Source organism: Mirounga angustirostris, unplaced genomic scaffold, assembly GCF_029215605.1.
Source record: "Mirounga angustirostris isolate CCGP_5_RB_7025 unplaced genomic scaffold, mMirAng1.0.hap1 SCAF_1, whole genome shotgun sequence".
Taxonomy (NCBI): domain Eukaryota; kingdom Metazoa; phylum Chordata; class Mammalia; order Carnivora; family Phocidae; genus Mirounga; species Mirounga angustirostris.
In genome coordinates, this window is record NW_026991709.1 from 189031103 (window position 1) to 189055751 (window position 24649).

A 24649-nucleotide genomic window follows, 5' to 3' on the forward strand; every position below is an offset into this window, starting at 1 on the left:
TTTTGTGTTTGCAAATTCCTTTAGTTTTTTTTTGTCCTGGAAGCTTTTTATCTCTCCTTCTATTTTCAATGACAGCCTAGCTGGATATAGATTCTTGGCTGCATATTTTTCTCTTTTAGTGCTCTGAATATATCCTGCCAGTCCTTTCTGGCCTGCCAGGTCTCTGTGGATAGGTCTGTTGCCCATCTAATGTTTCTACCATTGTAGGTTACAGACCTCTTGTCCCGAGCTGCTTTCAGGATTTTCTCTTTGTCTCTGAGACTCGTAAGTTTTACTATTAGATGTTGGGGTGTTGACCTATTTTTATTGATTTTGAGAGGGGTTCTATGTGCCTCCTGGATTTTGATGCCTGTTTCCTTCCCCAAATTCGGGAAGTTTTCTGCTGTAATTTGCTCCATTATACCTTCTGCCTGTCTCTCTCTTTCTTCTTCTTCTGGGATCCCAATTATTCTAATGCTGTTTTGTCTTATGGTATCGCTTATCTCTCGAATTCTGCCCTCGTGATCCAGTAGTTGTTTATCTCTCTTTTTCTCAGCTTCTTTATTTTCCATCATTTGGTCTTCTATATCACTGATTCTCTCTTCTGCCTCATTTATTCTAGCAGTTAGAGCCCCCATTTTTTATTGTAACTCATTAATAGCCTTTTTGATTTCGACTTGGTTAGATTTTAGTTCTTTTATTTCTCCAGAAAGCATTTCTCTAATAACTTCCATGCTTTTCTCAAGCCCAGCTAGTATCTTTAAAATCATCATTCTGAACTCTAGTTCCGACATCGTACTGTCTGTATTGAATAGGTCCCTGGCAGTTGGTACTTTTTGTTGAGGTGATTTTTTCCATCTTGTCATTTTGTCCAGAGCAGAATAGATGAATGACAGAACAAAATGCTAACAGGGTAACAACGTCCCCAGAAAATATACTGTAAACAAATCAGAAAAGACCTGAAACCGGGGGGAAAGAAAGGGAAAGAAAGAAAAAAGATAAAGATAAAGATAAAAACAAACAAAACACAACAAAACAAAACAAAAAAAACAGAATATGATCAAATATGATCAGGCTGGTGCATAGATCAGTGCCACACACTAGATTTTGGGTGTATTTTGGTCTGTTAGAAGAAAGTTCTTCCCCAAATTTTAAAGAAAGAAAAACTTATATATGTACAAAAATAAGGGTTAATATGATGAAGGGATGGAATATGACTGTAAAGATGAAAATTATAAAAGATTTTATAAAAGGAATTGATAAGATAAGAAGTTGTTTGAAAGAAGAAAGAAGAGTATTTAAAAAAAAAGGGAGAGAATGTGATCAGGCAGGAGACTAGAACAAAGCCATACAGTAGAGATTTAGGGTATATTTTGATCTGTTAGAAGAAACTGTATCTCAAAATTTTAAAGAGAGAACAACTTATATATATATGCCAAAAATAAGGGTAACTACTATGAAAGGATAGAATAGGACTCTAAAAATGAAAAATAAAAATGTTTTTTAAAAAAGGGATTGATAAGATGTTGGTTGAAAAAGGGAAAAAGAAAAAAAAAAGACAGTTAAGAAAAAATTAACTTTGAAAGACTAAAGAATCACGGTAAAAAAGCCATGAATTCTATGTGCAGTATTCCCCTAGCGCTGGAGTTCTGTCGTTCTCATTGATCTGTAAACTTGGTCTTGGCTGGCTGTTCTCGCTGATCTTCGGGGGGGGGGGCTGTTGCCGTGGTTCCCAAATGTCTTTGCCGGAGATGGAATTGCCCTGTCCTTGCTGGGTCCAGGCTAAGAAATCTGCTGGGGTTTGCTCTCGGGAGTTTTTGTTCCCTGCAAGCTCTCCATACATCTTTGGAGGACGAGAGTGAAGATGGCGGCCCCCCAGTCTCCACCCTGGAGGAGCCAAGAACTTGGGGCCCACTCCTCAGTGACGCCCCAGAGAAAAGCAATCAATCACTCCCGTCTCCCTGGTCTCCAGCCAGACTCCGTGCTCACCCAGCCTGTGACTGAACATTTCTATCTCTGGCACCTGACCCCGTGTGGAGTCTCCAAACCCAGCAGATCCCTGCGGTGCGCTCCCATGCCCCTCTTCCGGGGGGAGGAAGGGGAGTCTCCCCGGATCTGCCGCTTGTTGGGTCCCTGCTGGAGGAGCAGTGGCCCGATTGTGCCACGGATCACAGTTTATGGCAACCCCAAGCTGAGAGCCCGCACCTCGGCTCCATCTCTGCAGCTGGCTTCCCTGCTCTGATACGTGGGAGCTCTGCTGCACTCAGGCACCCCCGATCTTTCTGTGACCCCGAGGGTCCTGAGACCACACTGTCCCAGTGAGGGTTCCACCCCCTGCTTAGCCACTGGAGCAACGTCACTCAACGTCACTCAACTTCTAAAAGTTCCGATTTTGTACTCCGCTGCTCTATCACTTGCCAGAAGTGGCCGACGGAGGCCCCCTCCCCCGCCATCTATCCTCCTGAATATCGCCTCAGACTCACTTCTCCACATGTCCTACCTTCCAGAAAGTGGTCGCTTTTCTGTTCAGAGAGTTGTTACTATTCTTTTCTTTCATCTCCTGTTGAGTTTGTAGGTGTTCAGAATGGTTTGATCCCTATCCAGCTGAATTCCTGGAACCAGATGAAATCCAGGTCTCCTACTCCTCTGCCATCTTGCTCCACCCCCGGGACCATTGTTTTGATGCACCCTGTTTGTAGTAATCGGTAACAAAGATTAGCAGTCAACATATTCCTTACATGGGGGCTACTAGTCCTCATGACTGCTATCTTTTTATTATTGTGGTAAAATACACAGAAGGTAGTATTTACCATTTTAAAATGCCATGAAAAATTCCATGGCACTAAGTACATTCAAATATTATGGCAACATCAGCATGATCTAATTCCAGAAGTTTCTCATCACCCCAAAAGGAAGCCCTATACCCATTATACCTACAATATTTGAACTATGGATTAGAAGCTTGGTTTGGGATCAGAATTTCCTTATTCCTTCCTTTCTATCCCTGGTAGATGATTATAGTTGAGAGCATGAGCTCCAAAATCTAATTGCCTGTATTTAAATTCTGTTCCTGGTGCCTACTCATTCTCTCTGAGCTTTGTTGTCCTCAACTGTGAAATGGGAGCAGTCATAAAATCTCTTACAAGGTTCTGAGGAATAAACTAAAGCATATACACCTGCTCAGTTCAGAATCTGACAAGCATTAAGAACTCAATATATGCTTGACATATTTATTAATTTATATTTTTTCATCACAAACTTCCATGTACCAGGCACCATTTGAAATGCTGTGTAAATATGAGCAACTTTAAAATTCTTAATAATCCCAAGAGGTAGTCACTATAACCAATTCCATTTTACAGATGAGGGAACTCAAGTACAGAGAAGTAACTTGCCCAATGTCATACAGTTTTTATGTTGAGGAGCCAGGATTCAGATTGCCAGAGGCCATGTTCTTGACTACAATGCCATACTGCTTCTACGTTATTACTTCCACTTATTATACACACCCCAAAATGTATATGGTTACTCTTTCCTTACCATTCTTTGTCTACTTCCTGGGACAATTTAATGTTGTCAAAAATAGAGGCCATCCATACTCCTGCCTTCTTTACACATCATCTTAAAATGTTTCTGTGTATTCCTGCCTTTTGTTTTTCATTAACTGTGTGATTTTTAGACTCATGAGTCAGGTATTAAGACCAAATACGTTTGAGAGAATAATTTTTTTGCATGATTATGCCATACCATCATTGAGCACAAGAGCAAACAAAATTGCATGTCTAGTCTCTAGTCTGACACCAGAGTCATGTTTCTATAGGGCACCTTGCAGCCCTAGGGCACAGTACAGGAAATACTCCTCTACTTAATTGCAGGATGGAAGGGAAGAGAGATTATGGGAAAACCAGCACTCATCTTCAGAAGTCCAAATTCTACAGAGAGAAAGTGAAGGGAGCTAACATCACCTAAGCACATGTACATACCAGTGTGTGAATGAGATGCCAGTCTAACAAATACCACTTCCAGTTACCATAAATTATTAGCAGAGATCTACATATTTAAACAAAGCAAGCTTATTGGAAATCCAGGGCAAGATGCTTCATTACATGATTAAAGAAAAAAAAAATACACATTCTGATAAAATAAATTTCCCTTGAGGCACAATTGTTTTTCTTTGTACCTTCAAAATGATGAAAGGGCTTCATATTACTTGGAGGCATGTCAAATTCAATTTCTTTCCTTTTTTCTCTTTTTCTTTAATTACAAAAGTAATATATGCTCATTGTAAGAAGTTATATAGCAGTAAGAGGAGTAAAATAAAGTTCCCCTCTTACCATCACCATCTTCCAACCCTAGTCCCCAGAGGCAACCACTGTGAATACTTTAGAATAAAACCTTCAGATACCTTTCCTATTTTTTTGCACATATGTAAGCATATATGGATATGCAAATGCAGGGATATACATCTTCAAATATACAAAAATCTAACTTTTGTATTTACTAGCCATAAGGAAAAGCATAAAAAAGACAAGATAGATTGCAGCAGAAGTTGAAGACATATTAGGTCTCCCATTAAGAGCTGCTGACACCCAGAAAATAACATCAAATTGAAAAGAATTGCAGAAACAAGGTTAAAATGAACAGATCTTTTAGCTGAGAACACAAAGCATCATTCAATAAACAATGTCTAACTCCAAACTGTGGCCAATTTAGTTTGATTGGTTATACAACCACTCCTCCTCATCAGAATTAGGTCAATAGTAGCCCAGCTTTGAAGATTTATGTTAGATGATGCTTTGGAATAGAAAAAAGTTACTGCATATACTCATCACCATTCACATTCTTGCTGATTTGACATTCTCCCCAAAAGCCTTGCTAGTGCACTGCTCCTGTGCTCAAAATATATTTCCCCATCCCCCCATCTTCCCTACCATCTACCTAAAGCTTATTTGTGCTTTGCACAACAGATTATTTCCTTCCACCCTGGAAAGATTTTCTTCATCACTCTGACCCAAAGAAGATTGCTTCACCTTCTGAAATCTACATGGTGGGGTATGACACTGTGTGATTAACTATTTTATGTGCTAGTTTGATTTTATCCCTAATGAGACCCTATGCTTCTAAGTAAGGGTATCTCAAGAATGTCCAGGTTGTCTGGCATGATACACCTACTATTCAATAAATGAATTTTTTATAAGAAATTTATTTCAGTTGCTGTGGACTGTAATCAGATATTGACCAGTGGTTCATGGTTTAAATCTCAAGAAATCAAAGGTGACTTCCCCTAAAGCTTATAAGTTCTGGATTCTAGGATAAAGAATGTTAACACACTACCTGGGATTTCTTAACTCAGGACCCCTGGATAGACTCCAAAGCATCACTAAAGCCTCTGAAATTATGAACAACACTGGGGAGGTGTGTCCAGGATATCAAGGATGGGTAGGAGGAGAAAGCCTACAGCTTTCATCAGATGTTCCACAGAACCTGTGTCTAAAAAGGGTTAGGAAACATTTAAGTCACACAGCAGATGCCAAGTATTTGGGGAGAAGGTGGTGGCAATGTAAAGCTTGGATAACACAAAGGACTTTACCTCTTTAGATGAAAGAGTTTGTAGGAGTGCTTGTTTCCACCCCTCCATTTCAACCAGATGCTCAAATGTTTAACATTAATAAACCATCTACCTTTTGATATTTTTCAATGAGTTGAAAAATAGCCAGTCATGACCATAAACTCCCTTTGTGGCAGGAGATTGCAGCAGGGAGGGTTATAATGAGAAAAATGCCTCAGGCCAGAGAGGGCTTACATAAAAATGAGGACTGAACCTTAATATGATCTCAAACCTCAGTACACCATTCCACATTCAGTTAAACACATGCATGCAATACTGCAAATTTCTCTTTCTACTGGTATGTACTTATGCATAACTGGTATGAATGATCCTTATAATAAAAAATGGCTCTGAGAACCCATGTATAACCCTTCAGCTCCTTAGAGGACATTAGTAAGAATGATTCTAGAGTATAATACTCAAGCCAAAAAGAAGTCTGGTGAGTAGAGCTCATTATTTCTGAAACTTGTCATGCCCCGCAATAGAAAAAAAACAAGTCATTTGCTCTGACTTAAATTAGAGCTGGTTCCCCACTGAGTGGTGTGTTGAATCTTTGGCAGGATAACAGATGACACCTTAAACAATTACACATCCATCCTGGGATGAGACTGAACCCAGCAGTATTTAGACATATCTCCATTTCAAATGATGGAAGCAATTACCCCTTTATGAGACTGGAAGCAAAGTCTGTATTTCCTGGGAATCAGGACATCTGGATTTTGGTCCCAAGCCTGCCATTAATAGGTATGTGACCTCGGAAAATCAGTTAATCCAATTTCCTCATATGTAAAATCAGGGGTTTGGATTCAGACTCCTCTCTGCTCCCTTCAGCTCTAGCATACTAAAGCTTAGGTATCACTTCAAAGGCAGTGAAAGGGTTAGGAGATTTTTGATAAGAAGGAAACATGAGGAAAGAGATTTATCTTGCTTTAAGAAATGAATTCCTGAGAACTCATGTTGGATGATGAATCTGTAAAAATGAATCCTATTGTTTTATTAGCCATATAAATACACTGTTTTAGATAATTTACTAACATTCAAATTTCAGGTTTTCTGATCCCAGTCTCTCTCTGGAGGTGAATATTATTTAAACATATAAGTATGGTAGAGTCAACATCTAAAAGATGTTTCATGTTTGCTCATTTTGGATGGTCATACGTCAAGTTTTCTGAAGTTCTGTTCACCCGGCACTGAAAATCTCTTTAAAGATTGTCTCTCTTCATTTAACAACTCATTTGCTCAGCTACCACATGACAATATAAGGCCATGTACTGGGAAACAGGGAGGTCCCGGTGAATTTGGTCTTAAAAATTGGGATTTTTAATGTGTATAACTCTGTCATCCTGAACTGATGTCTAAGAAAATGAGAATAATTTATCTCCTTCAGTAACAATATTGCAAAGGAAAGCAAAAACCATGTACATATGCCTCTCACTTGAGAAAATTTTCTGCCAGAGCTAAAGGGAAAAAGGCATAGAATAGGCTCAAGGAATGTCTGATGCTCTTTAGTAGAATAAGAACGGTGTCAGCTGGGCAATGGTTTCTTTCCAAAGATTTAGGGTTCACTAGTGACAGTCACTAGGAAATAAAAATAGTTGAGAACATGGATCAAAGGTTTTTTATATTCAACAACTCAATTCTGGAGACAAGTGAGCAAGATTACCTCTGGAATACATTGTTGACATAAATGAGCTTCTTAGTTTGAAAAATATACAAATAGCCACTTCTCTGCCTAAAAACATCAGTCACACCAGGTTGTCTTTCTATATCTTTTCTTTGCAACGAACTGCCCAAGAACCATAAATTTTCCCTCAGGATACATTTAGTCAATCACTCGTGATATGCAGCTGAATATTCTATCTGGCGGTGTTTACCCTCCTTAAGTAGAGGAAATATAATCATATGTTAAATCAATAAAATTAGATGGTTGGTGATCCAATAATTCTGCATTAACTTTCACCTGCAGTGTGCCTCGACATCTTTCATTCAATGAAGTTATGAGGACCTGTTATGTACTAGCTACTTTAGCAGGTGATGGTGATACATGGAAGATAAAATACCACATCCGGTATTATAGTAACAGAAAGTAGGCCATTTAAAGCAAGAAAGTATATTTTCTCTAGTGAAGCTATGACTCACAAAGTTTAAGAGGAGAGGCTACCTTCAACTCAAAGTTTGTGTTCTTATCCATAAAATTGGGAAAATACTACCTATCTTATAGGTTGTAAGGATTACAATGGGATAGATTATGTTGGATCCTGCATTATTGGCTCAGGCTGCTAAAATAAAATACCACAGGCTGGGTAGCTTAAACAACAGAAATTTCCTTTCTCATGGTTCTGGAGGCTGGAAGCCCAAGATCAAGGTGCCAGCAGAGTTGGTGTCTGGTTAGACCTAACTTTCTAGCTTGCTGATAAGCTGTCTTCTTAGTGTGCCCCCACCCCCAGATCTCTGCTGTCTCTTCTTATAAGGACACCAGTCCTATTTGATTAGAGCCCCACCCTTATGACCTCATTTAACCTCAATTTTGTCCCTAAAATTGCTATCTCCAAACACAATCATATTGGGGGTTTGGGCTTCAACATGAATTTTAGGGTAACACAATTCAGTTTAAAACAGACCCTTAACACAGTTCCTGACACATTAGTTAACATTTTTTGAGAGATCACTACAATGTCACGGTTATTTTTATAATAGGAGTTATGAGTATTTTCCCCCATAAACTCAAGACAGCTTAGAAAGATTGTGTGATTATAAAAGGAAAAAGGAAAATAATCATGAAATCTTTCTCAAAGACCCTTGTACCCTCATCACCTCCTAAAGGGGATTATTTTCCTTAGGCTACAACTCAGTATCTGTGGATTGGGGTCCCTACTGACACATGGCCCCATTTCTGATCTTGGTAGTATGAGACACTTTGGGATCAGCTTCTCAGTTCCACAGTGGCTGCCCAAACCCTGCTCATCATCTTCCAAGCAGTCCATCCCAGGCCTAAACAAGGCACGGCAGTCTGCCTACCTACTGTAATACAAACACAGCTGTTCCACTCTAGAAAGCAGGGTCCAATCTGCACACAGGAGACATTAAAGTATTTCTCGTTGCTTTAATAAACAGGCTTTGGAAGCAGTACACTTTCCAAAATGAACCACCACAGTATCCACTGTGACTCTCCTTTGGCACAGGGAGAAAAACTATCACTTCAGGAAATTGTGACCATTTGGCCGAGCCTTTGTGCATGGGCCTCCAATGATTCTCTTTGTGCAAATCTCAGAGACACAAGCTGGTAAGAAATGGAAGCTGTTTTGTCATCCTTTGAGGATGCCCAAAACAAAACAAAAAAATTCTACCTGTTCTGAAGAGCTAATTTGCAATGCAAATACTACATTAAAATCAATATTTTATATGCTAACTTGCCTTCTCAAAAACAAGAGCCTGCTGAGAATTAGGGGGAATTTATTTACAGGTTAAGATCATGGAGTCAGAGACCCTTAACACTAATGCTAGTTTTTCTGGTGCCAGACAGGTAAACCTAGGGTAGAAGAATTACTAAGGGATGAACATATAGATGTGAAGAATAAATGCGAGTAACTTAACAGCCAATGAGCTTCTTACTCAAACTGGGCAAGCATCTACTGGTACTTGAGCCACTGTAATGATAGAATCTTCCCAAAGTAAAATATATTTTGATAAGAGGTATTTTATTTTGGCTCAAGATAAAAAATAAAAAATAAAAAAAACCTCTAATGGTTGATATTCCCATCCCTACAAAAAAAAAAAAAAAACTCTCTTCATTTCACCTGCCCCCACCCTAACCTAAAACATCTTCCTCTCTTAACGATGTAAAATTCTTCCTTACTGGTATGCCTGTTTATATTCTTTCCCTTCTTCCAATCCAATTTTTTTTTATTTCTTTTAATTGTGGTAAAAGATACCTAACGTAAAATTGATCATTGCCACCACTGTACCGTGTACAATCCAATGTGATTACATACATGTACAACATAATGCAACCAACACCACTATCCACTCCAGAACTTTTTACCAAACCAAACTGAAATTCTGTACCCATTAAATAATAACAACATCCCCTAGCCCCTGGAAACATCTATTCTACTTTATGTCTCTATGAATTTGCCTATTCTAGATATTTCACATAAGTAGAATTATACAATATTTATCCTTTTGTGTCTGGCTTATTCCACTTAGCATAATGTTTTCAAGGTTCATCCATGTTGTAACCTGTGTTAGAATTTCCCCCTTTTTAAAGGCTGGATAATATTTCACTGTGTGTGTGTGTCTATACACCAACTTTTTAATTCATTTTTTATTCATTTTTTGATGGACACTGGGGTTGTTTCCATCTTTTCTCTATGGTGAATAATCCTGCTATGAACACTGATGTACAAGTATCTGAGTCTCTGCTTTAAATTCTTTGGGGTATAGATCTACAAGTAGAGTTGCTGAATCATATTGTAATTCTGTTTAATCTTTTGAGGAACTACCATACTGTTTTCCAAAGCAGCTGCACCATTTTACATTCCTGCCAGCAATATACAAGAGCCCCAATTTCTCCACATCCTGTTGTTTTCTATTTTTTTATAATAACCTTCCTAACAGATGTGAAATAGTATCTCACTATGGTTTTGATTTGCATTTCCCTAATGAATACTGATATTGAACATCTTTTCATGTGCTGTTGGCCACTTACAGGTCTTCATTGGAGGAATGTCTATTCAGTACTTTGCCCATTTTTAAATTGGGCTTATTTGGGTTTTGGTGTTGAGTTAGAGTTTTTAATATATTCTGGATATTAATCCTGTATCAGATATATGATTACAGACATTTTCTCATTTTGTTGGTTTCCTTTCTACTCTCATGGTAGTGTTCTTGATTGCCCAGGTTTTTTTTTAAGATTTACTTATTTGAGAGAGAGAGAGAGAGAGCACACAGTCGGGAAGGGGAGAGTGAGAGGAAGAGAGAAAATCTCAAGCAGATTCTCCACTGAGCACAGAGCCCAACATGGGGCTCCATCTCATGATCATGACCTGAGCCAAAATCAAGAGTTGGATACTTAATGGACTGTGCCACCCAGGTGCCCCTATACAGAAGTTTTTAATTTTGATGAAGTCTTATTTTTCTTTTGTTGCCTGTGGTTTTAGTGTCATATGAAAAAAAGTCACTGTCAAGTTAAATGTCATGATGCTGTTCCTTTATTTTCTTCTAAGAGTTTTATAATTTTAGCTCTTATGTTTATGTCTTTGGCCCATTTGGGGTTAATTTTTGTTTATATTATAAGGTAAGGTCCAATTTCATTCTTTTGCAAGTGGATATCCAGTTTTTCCAGCACCATTTGATGAAAAGATGTTTTCCCTCCCATTGAATGGTCTTGGCATCTGTGTCAAAAACTATTTGATCTTAAATGCTACAGTTTTCCTCTGGGCTCCCTATTCTATTCCATTGGTCTATACATCTGTCCTTATGCCAATATGACACTATTTTGATTACTGCATCTTTGTAGTAATTTTTGAAATCAGGAAGTCTGAATGATCTAACTTTGTTCTTTTTCAACATTGTTTTGGTTATTTAAGATCCCTTGCGATTTCATATAAATTTTAGGATTGGTTTTTTTCTCTTTCTGCAAACACAATCATTTTTTATAGGGATTACATTGAATCTGTAGATTGCTTTGGGTAACCTTATCATTTTCATGCTAGTTAGTCTTCCAATTCATGAACACAGGAGGTCTTTATGTTTTTTAAAATTTCTTTCAGCAATACTTTGCAGTTTTCAGTCCAACTCAATCCTGACACAATAGCTACAGGGAGCTTTTAAAATCATCAATCATATATAAATTCTCTGCTTAAAATGTTGCAATGCTTACCAATGTCCCTGCAAATATACCAACAGCTGCATGGTCCTGCAGGACCTAGACCCCACCTACTTCCGCAACAGTATCTGACATGACAACCATCTCTCATGCCCCAATCTCCAGCTGGCATCCTCTGCTTTTAGTTTCTCAGCACTGCCAAGCTCTTCCTCCACCTCAGGGTCTTTGTAAATGCTAGTTCTTCTGCCTGGAATGTTCCCCCCTGGTTTTCTCTCCTATTTCAGTTTTCCTATAAATAGAAGCTCCACAAAGAGGCCACCCCTAATGGTCCTTGGTATTTAGGTCCATCCAAGCAATCAGTATCACTGCTCCCTCTTTATGTCCTTCATGGCACATAGCTCACTGCCTACCTGTCTTTGTTTGCACTTTTCTCTGTTTATTGTCCAGCTCCTCCAAGGGAAGGATCTTAACTGTCTTATTTACCCTATGTCTCTATGCCTGGCATGTTACTGGCCTACAGTGAAAAATTACTGAATGAAAACAAGTAATTCCATTTAGAGACATAAGATTCTTCTCAAGAAGGTCAGCAGGAAACATGAATTCTATCTGTGGCCAATAGGTTCAGACACACCAAACCCACCTGAACCATACTCGCTTTTGGCCTACAAATTCAGGGATCTGAAGAAAAGATCTTGCCAGAAGAGAGCACTTTGAATGGTTTGTGATTAAAAACACTGTTTAAAAGATCCCTTGGTCCAGTGTCATAGCTCACTCTGCCGCTTAGGATGTTGTACTTAAAAATAGTGAAGAACAGAGAGTTATTCTATGCCCAGGGGGTTCAGGGAAAAATACCTCCAGTGGCTCTAGTAATGCTTCACCTACATTCACAGCTAATGATGAGTTGCATTGCACTAGCTCCCCTTAAGACAATTTACCAAAGTTACTGCTATCAGAACACCCACTGAGAGTGACATTAATCATAGATGCAATGGGGCTGAGTACACAGTTGGCTGCTTCATGGAGAATGGGAGCAAAAGTGGCTAAAGCAGGAAATTATCAGTAGAACCCCCAAGAGAGGTCTCTAAGGAACTGGGTCTGAACCAGAAGGTACCAGCTGCAGACGACCACCAGGAAACAGAACAGCCTGGGGGTCACCAGCACTGGCTTGGGAATCAGATCTGGTTTTAAGCCTGCCTCTGCTAACCACAGAATAGGGTGACCATGGGTAAGTTACTTAATCTCTCTGACCCATATTTTTCTTATCTGTAAGATCACCTATAATATGTATTGAATAAGAGCATGGGTTCTAGAAACCAACTCTTTGGGTTCAAATACTGACTTTGCCTCCTACTGGCTGTATGCTGTTGGCTGGCCTCTCTCTCTGGGCCTCAATTTCCCTCACTGATAAAATGGGGACAATAATAGTACCCTGCTATGAGTATGAAAATGAGATACAAGCCCTAAAAGCATGAAACATATTCAGGATTCTTTACCCTAGAGTTACTTAAGCAACTCCTTCCACCTTGTACTATATAAAAGTTGAGAAAAGGTAAACCAAAGAATGGAAATCCTATTTAATGGGGTGTGGAAGAGGAAGGGGGGGTAGATATTCAGAGATGGATAACTACTGTCACCCACACACAAGATTTTCCATTCAATTCCAGGAGTTCACAGACTTCAAACATCACCTGTCTTGGTACTAGAGCACTGTTTAAGTCAGATTACCTAGGGGTCCTGATATATCAGCTGCTCTAGGAGTTGTCCTCAGCACATTGCTGCTCCCATAGGACAACATTTCTCAGCTGCCATAATGGCAGAATCTCTACAAACCATACACCTCTCAAGTCTTTCTGCTGAGGTTCTTCCAAAGTTAATATTCCATTCCTAATGAGGCACCCAAATCTGGTGGCATGTTCTCTCTGATGACAATTTACCTCCCCTATGAATAAGCAGAAGCAACTAATTCTTTCAATCCCAGGTAACTGAGCAGCTGCTCTGTGCAGGGCCTAGAGGCTGGGGATCCATATGACAGTTATGACATCTGTCTTCAATGAGCTTCAATGAGCTCACAGTCCAGAAAGTGAAACTTCTGAGTAATTGGGGAGTGGGGAGGTGGTATGAGATGCTGTGTAAACAGACACAAACCTGAGCCAGCATTGCGGGGGTTCAGAGAGGCTTCGTAGAGAAGTAATATCAAAGCAGAGAGCTCAAGTGCAAGAGAAGTTGACCAGCAAAGAAATGTGAAGGGTAGAGATGGAGAGGAGAAGACTCCTCAGGGAAAGGAAAGAGTATGTTGGAAATACAATGGCAAGAAGGGGTTCAATACTTTCAGGGTCTTGAGACTCTCCATTGGGTTAAATGCTAAAATAGGAGATTGAGAGTGGCATGGAAGGAGCCTGGTGGGGGACCTTGCAGGTGATGTTAGAGTTTTTATTCTATCCCATAGAAAGTAAAAACATTTAAGGAATTTTAAGCTAAGGGGTTGCACAATTCACACATTCTAGCAACTCTGAGTGCCAACTACATTCTGATTATGTGATACACTTCACTGGCATCTATTAGACACATACCATGGGAGCTTGCTTCCTAAGCATGTGCCCCTGCGAGGATTCTCTGATGAAGAAGCCCTGCTTCTGCACTCATGAGGCTCCCTGCTGAACTGAGATGTCTTTGTCAAAATGTCAAGAAAACAGAAGTGGGTGGGCATCTTCAAGAACCAGAATTGATGGGGCTCCTGGGTAGCTCAGTCAGTTAAGCATTTGACTCTTGATTTTGGCTCAGGTCATGATCTCACAGTCGTGAGACCAAGCCCCGAGTTGGGCTCTGTACTGGGCATGGAGCTTGACTAAAATTCACTCTCCCTCTGCCCCCCCACCAACTCTCTCTCTCTGTGTGTCTCTGTCTCTGTCTCTCTTTCTCTCTCTCTCTCTCTCTCTCTCTCTCTCACACACACACACACACACACACACACACACACACGAACCAGAATTGAGTGTGTCTCCTCCCAGGACATAGAAGGAAGAATGGAGAAGATGGAAGGGGAGAGGAGGCACTCCAATAGGACACTGGGCTGGCAGAGAAAGAGGGTGCCACAAGAGACACTTGCTGGGTGTCCATTAAAGCAGGCAACAGCAATAAAGCAGAAGCAAAAAATAAGTGATTTTTTAAATAAATAAAGAAAGGCCAGTTCATGCCAGGTCCCCTGCAGCCTTAGAACAGAACATTTAAAGTTTTTTCCAAAACACTCTTAAAAGATAATTAACCTAATTTGGCATGTTACAAAGTCATTTTAAATCTCCATTTGGTGAATGAAATAATATATTCAGCAGCATGTGTGTGTTAGTGATAACTCCATTTATCAAGGGCCAGAGGAGCCCAATCTTGAAGCGAGTACCTCCCTCTGAACCCGGGGCTGGCAATTATCTCCTACCAGCCTTGCCACCTGTAATAAGTTTGTTCGAGATGTGGCCAGGGTTTTAAAATAATACTGGATTTCTCTAGGGCCTCCCATCCTTGGGCCCCCAATCTGAGGATTTACACCTAACATGATACAGTTTAAAGGGGGGAGTGGTCCCATTCTAACCATAACTGCCATTAAGATATGATTAAATCAAAGATTTCTTTAGCTCTTTAAGTTTTATCCCCCCAGAAAAGGCTATTTAGTCTTTTCATTGCTATTTCAGATGTTTTAAAACTAATCCCATATTAATAAACAAGCTATTGGGGGCCATCTAGATGCATAAATTGTAATTATGTGATTCCCCTAATTAATTTTGACAGAGGATTTCACAACAAAGATCCCAAGCTAGTCTTGTTTTCCCCAGAAAAGCACTGTACATGTAATCCTTATTCTCAGAGCTCTCTATTGAGGATGGAGATTTTGAAAGCCAGCCTTTTTAACTACCTTGTTTACTAATAACAACACGAACAAATAAGCACATTCCCAGTGACAGCAGAAGTCCACTCAAACTGTCCCAACTCCAGTGAATGTAGCCCAGAGTTCACTACTGCTCATTAGCTTTACTTGTGGCAAGATCTGGAGGCAAAATAGAGGTTAAATATAGAGTCACTGGCTGGATTACTGAGGAAAGTAATGTATTACAAAGAAAATAATAAACCAAGCCCCAGAGAGAAACCAAGACTATTGCCCCACCATATTCAGACTCTGAGTTCCTCCAGTGGAGCCCATATTGTCTTCATGGCTGTACTTCCAATGCACAGCCCAGAGGATGGCCCATTGTGGGTACCAAGTGTTGCTGCACCTACTTGTTCTCAGTCTCCAGCATCTCAGCCAGGTAACACCCTCCCACATTCCAGCATTCAATCTCAGAGGTAGGAAATCCTTATTCATTCTTTCATAATCATTTGAGCTAACCCAACTAAACAACCCATTTACTCTATAAAAGCTTCTTACATTCTTGTACCAACTGCTTTGGATTTTTCCAGTTGGGTCCAGTAGATCCCATTCCATTACTCTTTCCACTCATTCAGTCAAATGTCTGGGGACCTCCTGAGATAGAGCTGAATGGTCCCTGCCATCCCACAGTTGGCAGAACTGGGACAGTCATCAGAAAGCTGGGCCAAGAAAAGAAATTCCTATTTGTAATAGTCTGTTTTCATCCCTTTTCCTTGAATTGTTCATGTTCTGGAATTCCAATGTGCACCTGGGATCTCTTATTCTGTGCACAAGTAGTAGTGAGGTCCCATGAGCTCTGCTACTTGCTTATAAACCTCACTTGTACCAGCCTCCAAGACACCTCATCTCTAAGTCTGGGCTCCAGTGTTTTACAAGTTCCAGAATGTATACAGGTGACATGAGGATTTTGTTTGATTTAGTGGGACTGGGGCAGGGCCTGAGATTCTGCATTTCCAGCAAGCTCCCAGGTGCCATCATGCATCTGGTCTGCAGCCCACACTGTGAGTAGTAGGGGCTTGTTCACACCGAGGGTGCACTAAACTTTCTAGTTATTGCTCAGGTAAACATAACATCTTGTTTCCTTTCTTCCCCTGTGGGTTTCTTTTATTCTAATTTACAATTTCTTAGTATCACACTCTGATTTTTCTGGTGTTCCCCAGCACCCATAAAAACCAACACCACCAGCTAAATTAGTTCCACATGGGAACACAGTCATAAAAGTAGACTCACTTCGTTCTTTCTCCATTTGTCATTTCAATCACTGAAGACACACAAAAAGATAGAAAGAGAGAGAGAAACAATAAAGTACCTAATGCCCCATGCTCCTCTGTTTATCTGAAGGTGTTGATTACCTGGAGGTAATTTTTTTCTTGTAAAGTAATTTATTTTAAATAATAATTAAAAAAAAGGTCAGGCATCTATTTCATTTATCACTATTACAAAGGAGTCTAACCCAGTGATGGAAAAAGGGAAGGAGAAATTAATTGCAGAAGCTGCAATAACACTCTGGGTAATTGTGACAAAAATTTTAGATTAACATTTCTGTCACTGAGAGAAGTTTGATTAATTTTACAATTGGAGATGCTATCGCCAGAATATTGGAGGGATCGGAGGACACCACCGTTTGCAGTTTGAGATGTAGATGGCTTCTTTAAGGCTCAGAATGTATCTGCAAGGCACCTTCACACTTTATTAACAGCTCAATCAGTGCCATGCTGGATATAATTAGCCAAGAAACCATGGAGTAAATAGATCTTGACTGGCAAACCACGTGAAAAGAAATACAAGCAGTGAGCTTTTCTGCAGCTATAACAAAGCCGACCTTGTTTTCAGTGTTAGAGAGGATCCTGGGAGGACTCTGGTTGCCACTGCAATGTTCCCTTCTGGAAATTAAACAACAGAACAGGCAGCAGTTAAACCTCTGCATTGGCATTTCCTTAAAGATTTTACTTCAGGGAGGGATGGAAGAGGACCCAAGGCCTAAACAATAGAAATTAAGTGAAAGGAAATGCTGGAAATGCTCTTGCAGTGATCTATGTAGTGCGCTGGGCTCAAACTAACACCACATTCAACACTTGGTTTAGGGCTTAGTATGTTCACAGGCACACAGATTCCAGGAGCTTTAACCTGGGCTCATCCCTTCAGTCCTCCATAGGACCCTAGAAAGTGTATTTTATACTCATCCTCATTTTATGAATTCCCTATTTTTGTGGCACAAGGAGGTTAAGAAAGTGACCCTCAATCACACACCCAGAAATTGGTGAACAGATACTCGTTCTCAGGCAACTATGCTCCAGCACCTTCAGAGGTCGGCAAACCACGTGCCAGGAACCAAACCCAGCTTAGTGTCTATTTTTGTAAATAAGGTTCTATTGAAACACAGCCATGCTCATTCATTTACATATTGTCTATGACTATGTTTCACTATAATGATAGAGATAGGTTGCAACAGAGACCTGTGGCTCAAAGTCAAACAGGCTTACTATCTGCCTGTATAGATCAGGTCACCAACTGTTGCTTTTAACTATGGCACTGTTCTTTTCTTAGAAGATTTCTACACTAACTCAGAGCATCTAGAAAAGACTGGACAGTGTCAGACACTCTGGGCCACTGAAAGAACAAGTGGCAAGGGAACTGTGAAACAGGATAGAAAACTTACCTGCAAAACATGTATAGAACTTAATTTATTGAAAGTCCTGGATAATGTTACACAGCATCACATTTGATTTTGATGTAAAACCTATTATTCAACTGGTAGAAGAAAGTAGGAGAGAAATACAGTTGAGCTCTCTAGTCAAGGAGATGGTAGCTTCTAGAATGGATCAGTGAGCTGTTGTCAGGGAAGCAAACCTGGGAGAAGAGCATTTGTTTCTCTCCAGTGAGATCAAGTAGGGGTGTGAGGCAAATGACAGTTTGAGATTGCTGTTCACATGGATGTCTTTTGGGTTTGAGAACATGTAGATACTTTCCAAATCCCACAGTATGGAAAAAAAAAATACAAGAAGTTTTAGTTTGAAAAGTAGGCATACCTTTCCCAAGAGTCTGAGCTATTTAACTGTATAGGTTGAGAGACAAACATTATACAATTAGGGAGGAGAAGAGTAGAAATACAGTAGGAATGAGAGGGAAAGAGCTAATGTTTGGTGTTAAGAGGTATTAATAGGTATTGACACTCAATAGAGGTTTGTGGTCTGAAATGGAAGCCTTGTGTAGTGCAAGGTACTAAGGGAGGGCAATCAGAGTACACGTTAGCTGAAGAAGGAAGCTTACGCACCCAAGGAACATTTACAACAGTAGTTTATATAATCAAAGGGGGAAAACTCACATGTTAAACAGCAGACAGAATGGTAATTAACATAACATAATAAAATTAAATTTAAAAAAAGTAAAATTTAAAAGATAATTTCCAAATTAAAAAGAAAAACCCAGGAAACGTGAAGTGCTAGATGTTAAAATATATTTAAAATATACTGTAACTAAAATGATTGTATTGACCTAAGAGTAGGTGGGTGGAAGTACCTCTTGAAGTATGAACACAGTCAATATGGTCCAAAGGGAGCATTTAAATTCCTGAAGGAGCTATTTTACAACTGGTACTTAGATCACTCCCCACCTGAAAATGTTAAATACCTACTCTCTTTATACTTCAAAGTAAACTCAGATCAGTTAAAGTTAAAAAAAAAAAAAAAACTGAATCATAAGATCAAAAAGGCAATGTAGTTTACATTTATCCCCTTCTCAGCATAAGGTAATCAGAAAGCAAAGGAAGAGACCATGAAAAAGATTTTAGAAATATTTGGCCTCATAAAAATAAAATAAAAATTTTATTGTTAAAATATGAAAGTCAGATGAAAGGCTATGAACTGTTATGTTAATTAAGAGTTTACAAGGTAATAAAAAATACTTTAATTATAGCGGGCAATACATAAAACATGACAAGTAAAATAGAAAAAATAAAGGGAAACACACAACAATCCAGTGAACCTAAGAGGAAAACACTTAAAAATTCATAGTCATCAAAAACAATCAAAATGTTGGGCGCCTGGGTTTCTCAGTCTGTTAAGCATCTGCCTTCCACTCAGGCCATGATCCCAGGGTCCTGGGATCAAGCCCTGCATCATCAGGCTCCCTGCTGAGCAGGGAGCCCACTTCTCCCTTTCCCTCTGTCTCTCCCCCTGGCTTGTGCTCTCTCACTCACTCTCTCTCAAATAATAAAATATTTAAAAACAAAACAAAACAAAAAAACAATCAAAATGTTTATGACAATTAGGTATCCATTTTGACTGGTCAAATTAACCATTATAAACCACCACCACTGCCACCACCTGCAACATGCTGGTGGATTTAATCCAAGAGTCCTCCTCCAACAGTTGTAGGGGATGTAAACGCACTACACTTGTAAAGTAGACTGCTCAACACAGCAACTCTACTTTGAAGGTTTTATCCTAGGGGAAAAGATATCACAGATGTGCAAAAAGAGCTGAATGCAAGTATAGTCCTGCCAGAAGAGTGAGCACAAGTTAGAAAGGGAAAATACTCCCAACATCTAACAAGAGTGTGGTTAAATAGGGTTTGGCATAGCCATCTATAAAATAATGTGCAGTTCTAAAACTCCTCTTATAAAAGATTTAAAGGTGAGGAAGTATTGCAAATACAGGGTTGAGTAAAAAGTAATAACAGCACAGTGTGTGCAGTAAGATCCCTGATGTAGAAAAAAAGAAAAAATATCTATTTGTTTTTCTTCCTTGTGCTTTCCTGTATGTTCCAAGCTTTTTTCAAAGAGCCTGAAATCATTGTGTAATCAGTACTGATAAATGTATTAAATGTTAACTTTTGAAAGAGAATGTGTGAGCAAGGCAAAGTTGATCAGCTCTCATAGGGACTCAGTGTGGCGGAGCGGGGGGGGAGGTTCTGGATGGCTGGAGAGAGCATCAACCCAGCTATCACCAACCAGTTAGTTACTAGTATCTCAGGTTAGCTCCATTCAAGTTAGGGCTGCTGCCTAGTTTCCCTGTCTGACTTTCCTGTAATGTAGCATTGCCTGGAAGAAGCAGGAAGGTGGTGAGATGCCAGACAGATACAATCCAGGGTGTCAGAAGGCCTGAGACAGACACAGACCACCACAAACAAGGGAACCAGCCTTGGAAATCTTCAGTGCATGGGCAGAGCCCTCCTTAGAACCACCAGTACATCCGATCCAGACCCCAGGATCACAGCGCCATATATGAATCCCCATCTGTGACTGGAAAAAAGCAAATTGACATTTTGAGACAGAAAGTATTTCATAGCAAGCACGTACAGTGATTCTTCCTTCAAAAGCCACCAAAGGTAAAGATTCCATTAGAAGTGGTGTCACCGAATCCGATTCTCTCTCCCCTTTCTAAAAGTAGCAAGAAATGTTAAAAGGCAACATGATAGAAAGCTTTTAGTTTGGATCTGTATACACTTCATTCCTCTGATAGGAAGTGAGTTCCACCTTTGAAGGTGTGAGCTTCATGCAGAGAAGAGCTGAATTCATTCTCCACCACTACTCCACTTAGTCAAGCCATCTCTTTCTGCTTTGACTGGAAGGAGGAAGACTGCCAGAGTACTGGGTAACCAGTGATGTAGGCTCATCTGCAGAATTACGTTAACAGAGTCCATCGCCAACAATGCCCATACCTAGCACAGTACCTAAAAATAGCAGAAACTCCATAAATAAGCTTGGATAAGTCACTCCATGAAATCCACACTTTCTGGAAGACAATTGGGATTATGGCCTTTCTTAAATTCCCTTTCCATATATTTAGCTGACCAACATATGTGTATCTTGAATTTTATTCATTTCAAACATTCTGGAATCATTCTGGGATATTTGGCTTTCTAGACATGAAACACGACTCATCAACACAGACCTTCAATAGCCAGTGAGTTGAGGTTCCTGCTAGATTCTGCAGGAGGAATCTAGGAAGGTTCACGGGAGGGGCATGTCACACTCAGGTAGCCCATCCTACCTAACTGCACAAATGAGGAAATGGAACCAGACAGCAGGTGTGAATTACTGGCTTGTTGGGGATTAGATTCCAAGTTTCCTTCCTCCAAGGTCAAGACTATCAGATCAACCTTTCATTCAGCCAGTCCTTAACAAGTAAAAGCAGGGGGATAGTTTCTGTTTCCTGAATCCTTGTCTTCTTAATATCCTCCCCATTTCGTTACATCTCCTTTATTATCACACAAACCTGAAAGTAGTTTACATCTCTTAAAAAAATCACCCAGATACAAAATAAAAAGCACATGATTATCTGTAGGAGAATTCAGGGTACATCATTGTACCCTCCCCATGTTATAATATTTGTCATGTTTTTTTCCCCACCTTTGACCTCCAATTGTTTGAGAAGTATGTGAATACATCCTAATGAATATATTTAATCTTAATTAGGTTAATTAGGCAGTGTTCAGTCTAGTGAATCCATGAAGTAACAAATGCCACATGCCCTGTCTTAGAAACCAACTATTTCAGTTTCACTCCACTAATAATTTTACTGGTTCAGTTTTCTCCTTGAGAGAATACTGGTTTCTGATTTATCTATTGCTCTCATCCCCTTGATACCATTTTCCATTAAAGTGAAACTCTCCATGTGCAGCCAGGTCTCTATCTGGAGAGAAGTGGAAAGAGAGCTGTGTTGTTAGAGTCATATTCTATCCCTTCATAGTAGAGAGCACATCATGCTGCAATCTGACCCCGAATGAGCTAGAGAGGGAGAGAAGGTTGGATGGAAGTGTTTCAGACTGCCTTGTAGCCTAAGGCAGGTTACACAAAGTCATGGGGGAATCTTAGAGACAACATGGTAAACAAGTAAGTGTCTTGTCTTCCAGGAATGCATCTGCCTTAGTACTCCTAACACTTTGAGTTATTAGCCAGAAGTAGTGTGTAGGGGGGTGTGGTCTTGGTACAAAAACTGCAATAGATCATGTCCACCACAGTAGCCTCCTGTGAATTAGGCATCTGGTGGGAAAATTTTTGAAGGTAATTTCTCGGGTACCACATTTAACTGCCCCCAGGAAGGAGGAGGACAGACAAAAAGGGAGAGAAAATAGTGTTTGGAAAAGGCTCAAGAAAACAACATCACTGTCCAGGAATTCTTGTGGGTAGAATTTGCTCACAAACCAAAAAGTTGGTGGGTTTAAAAAAAAACAAAAACAAAAACAAAAACTTTCACTGTGAAGCCATCAGAGCTGATAAGATTCAGCCCCAGAGACAGCAAGACCTTCCAAGTTAAAACAGTATATAATTTGATTGAGATAAAGATTAATAGCTGAAATCATGTGAGCCAGTCAGAAGCACCAGTGAGCATCAAACCCCAAAGATTAATAATGGTAAAAGACAATACTTTGAGAATCAGTTTCATCATGATGGATCATGGGAGAGTTTAATGAGTGAATTTCAGGAAGAGAATTTCAATAGAGTAGACTAGACTTGGGGCGAGCACAAACCACATGGCTGAACCTCAAAGTGGGCTGTCTGCCTAGAGGACACAGGCAGGAATGCCATTTTCCTGTCTATGTGCTAAATGCTAAAATATCACACAAATTGGTGTCAGGAGGTTGAATGGAATCTGCTGCAGCAAAACGTGACTTGAGCAGAGAAACCATGCTCACTGCTCTAATTTAGAAGGTAGGAGAGCTAAGCTGACAGAATTTAATAATGTCTTAATGTGCTCAGGAAGACTGAGTATCATTAGTCATTGTCTGAGGGGCATATAAACTGATGTCAATAAGAGCCTGTGTCATATTTCAGAGATTAGGGGGCCACTGTCCTCAACTCTTGTCTTTGCTAGCCCACGAATGCCCAAAGTCAATCCTTCCACCATGTTCTGTGTACCCAACAGGAAGCAGGCTCCATGCTAAGGCCTAGGGAATGAAATGAAAAATGAGCCATGGTCCTGGATCTCAGAGGACCTATAATTTTAAAAAGAAAGACCAACATGACCATAAAAATTGAATGGAATTGGGGGGAGGAACAAGATGGCAGAGGAGTAGGAGACCTGGATTTCATCTAATCCCAGGAATTCAACTGGATAGGAATCAAACCATTCTGAACACCTACGAACTAAACAGGAGATTGAAGAAAAGGATAGCAAAAACTCTCTGAACAGAAAAGCGACCACTTTCTGGAAGGTAGGACATGAAGAGAAGTGAATCCGAGGCGATATTCGGGAGGATAGATGGTGGGGGAGGGGCCTCCGTCTGCCGCTTCTGGCAAGTGATAGAGCAGCGGAGCACAAAATTGGAACTTTTAGAAGTCGGCTCCCCTGAGCGACATCACTCCAGTGGCTAAGCTGGGGGTGGAACGCTCACTGGGACAGTGTGGTCTCAGGACCCTCAGGGTCACAGAAAGACTGGGGGTACCTGAGTGTGGCAGAGCTCGCAGGTATCAGAGCGGGGAGGCTGGCTGCAGAGGGAGCCGAGGTCCAGGCTCTCAGCTCGGGGTTGCCACAAACTGTGATCCGCGGCACAGTCAGGCCACTGCTCTTCCAGCAGGAACCCAACAAGCGGCAGATCCGGGGAGACTCCCCTTCCTCCCCCAGGAGGAGTGGTGCAGGAGCGCACCGCAGGGATCTGCTGGGTTTGGAGACTCCACACAGGGTCGGGTGCCAGAGATAGAAACGCTCGGTCACAGGCCGGGTGAGCACGGAGTGCGGCTGGAGACCGGAGAGATAGGAGTGATTGACCGCTTTTCTCTGGGGGCGCACTGAGGAGTAGGGCCCCAGGTTCTCGGCCCTCCAGGGCAGTGATTGGGAGGCCACCAATTTCACTCTCATCCTCCAAAGCTGTCCGGAAAGCTTGCAGGGAACAAAAGCTCCCGAGAGCAAGCCCAAGCAGATGACTTAGCTCGGACCCGGCAAGGGCGGGGCAATTCCGCCTCGGGCAAAGACATTTGGGAACCATGGCAACAGGCCCCTCCCCGAGAAGATCAGCAAGAACCGCCAGCCAAGACCAAGTTTACCGATCAATGAGAACGGCAGAACTCCAGCGCTAGGGGAATACTGCGCATAGAATCCATGATTTTTTACCATGATTCTATAGTCTTTCAAAGTTAATTTTTTTTAACATCTTTTTTTTTCCCCTTTTTCAACCAACATCTTATCAATCTCTTTTTTAAAAATCTTTTTTTTATTTTTCATTGTTAGAGTCATATTCTATCCCTTCATAGTAGTTAACCTTATTTTCGGTATATATATATATATATATATATATATATATATATAAGTTGTTCTCTATTTAAAATTTTGAGATACACTTTCTTGTAACAGATCAAAATATACCCTAAATATCTAGT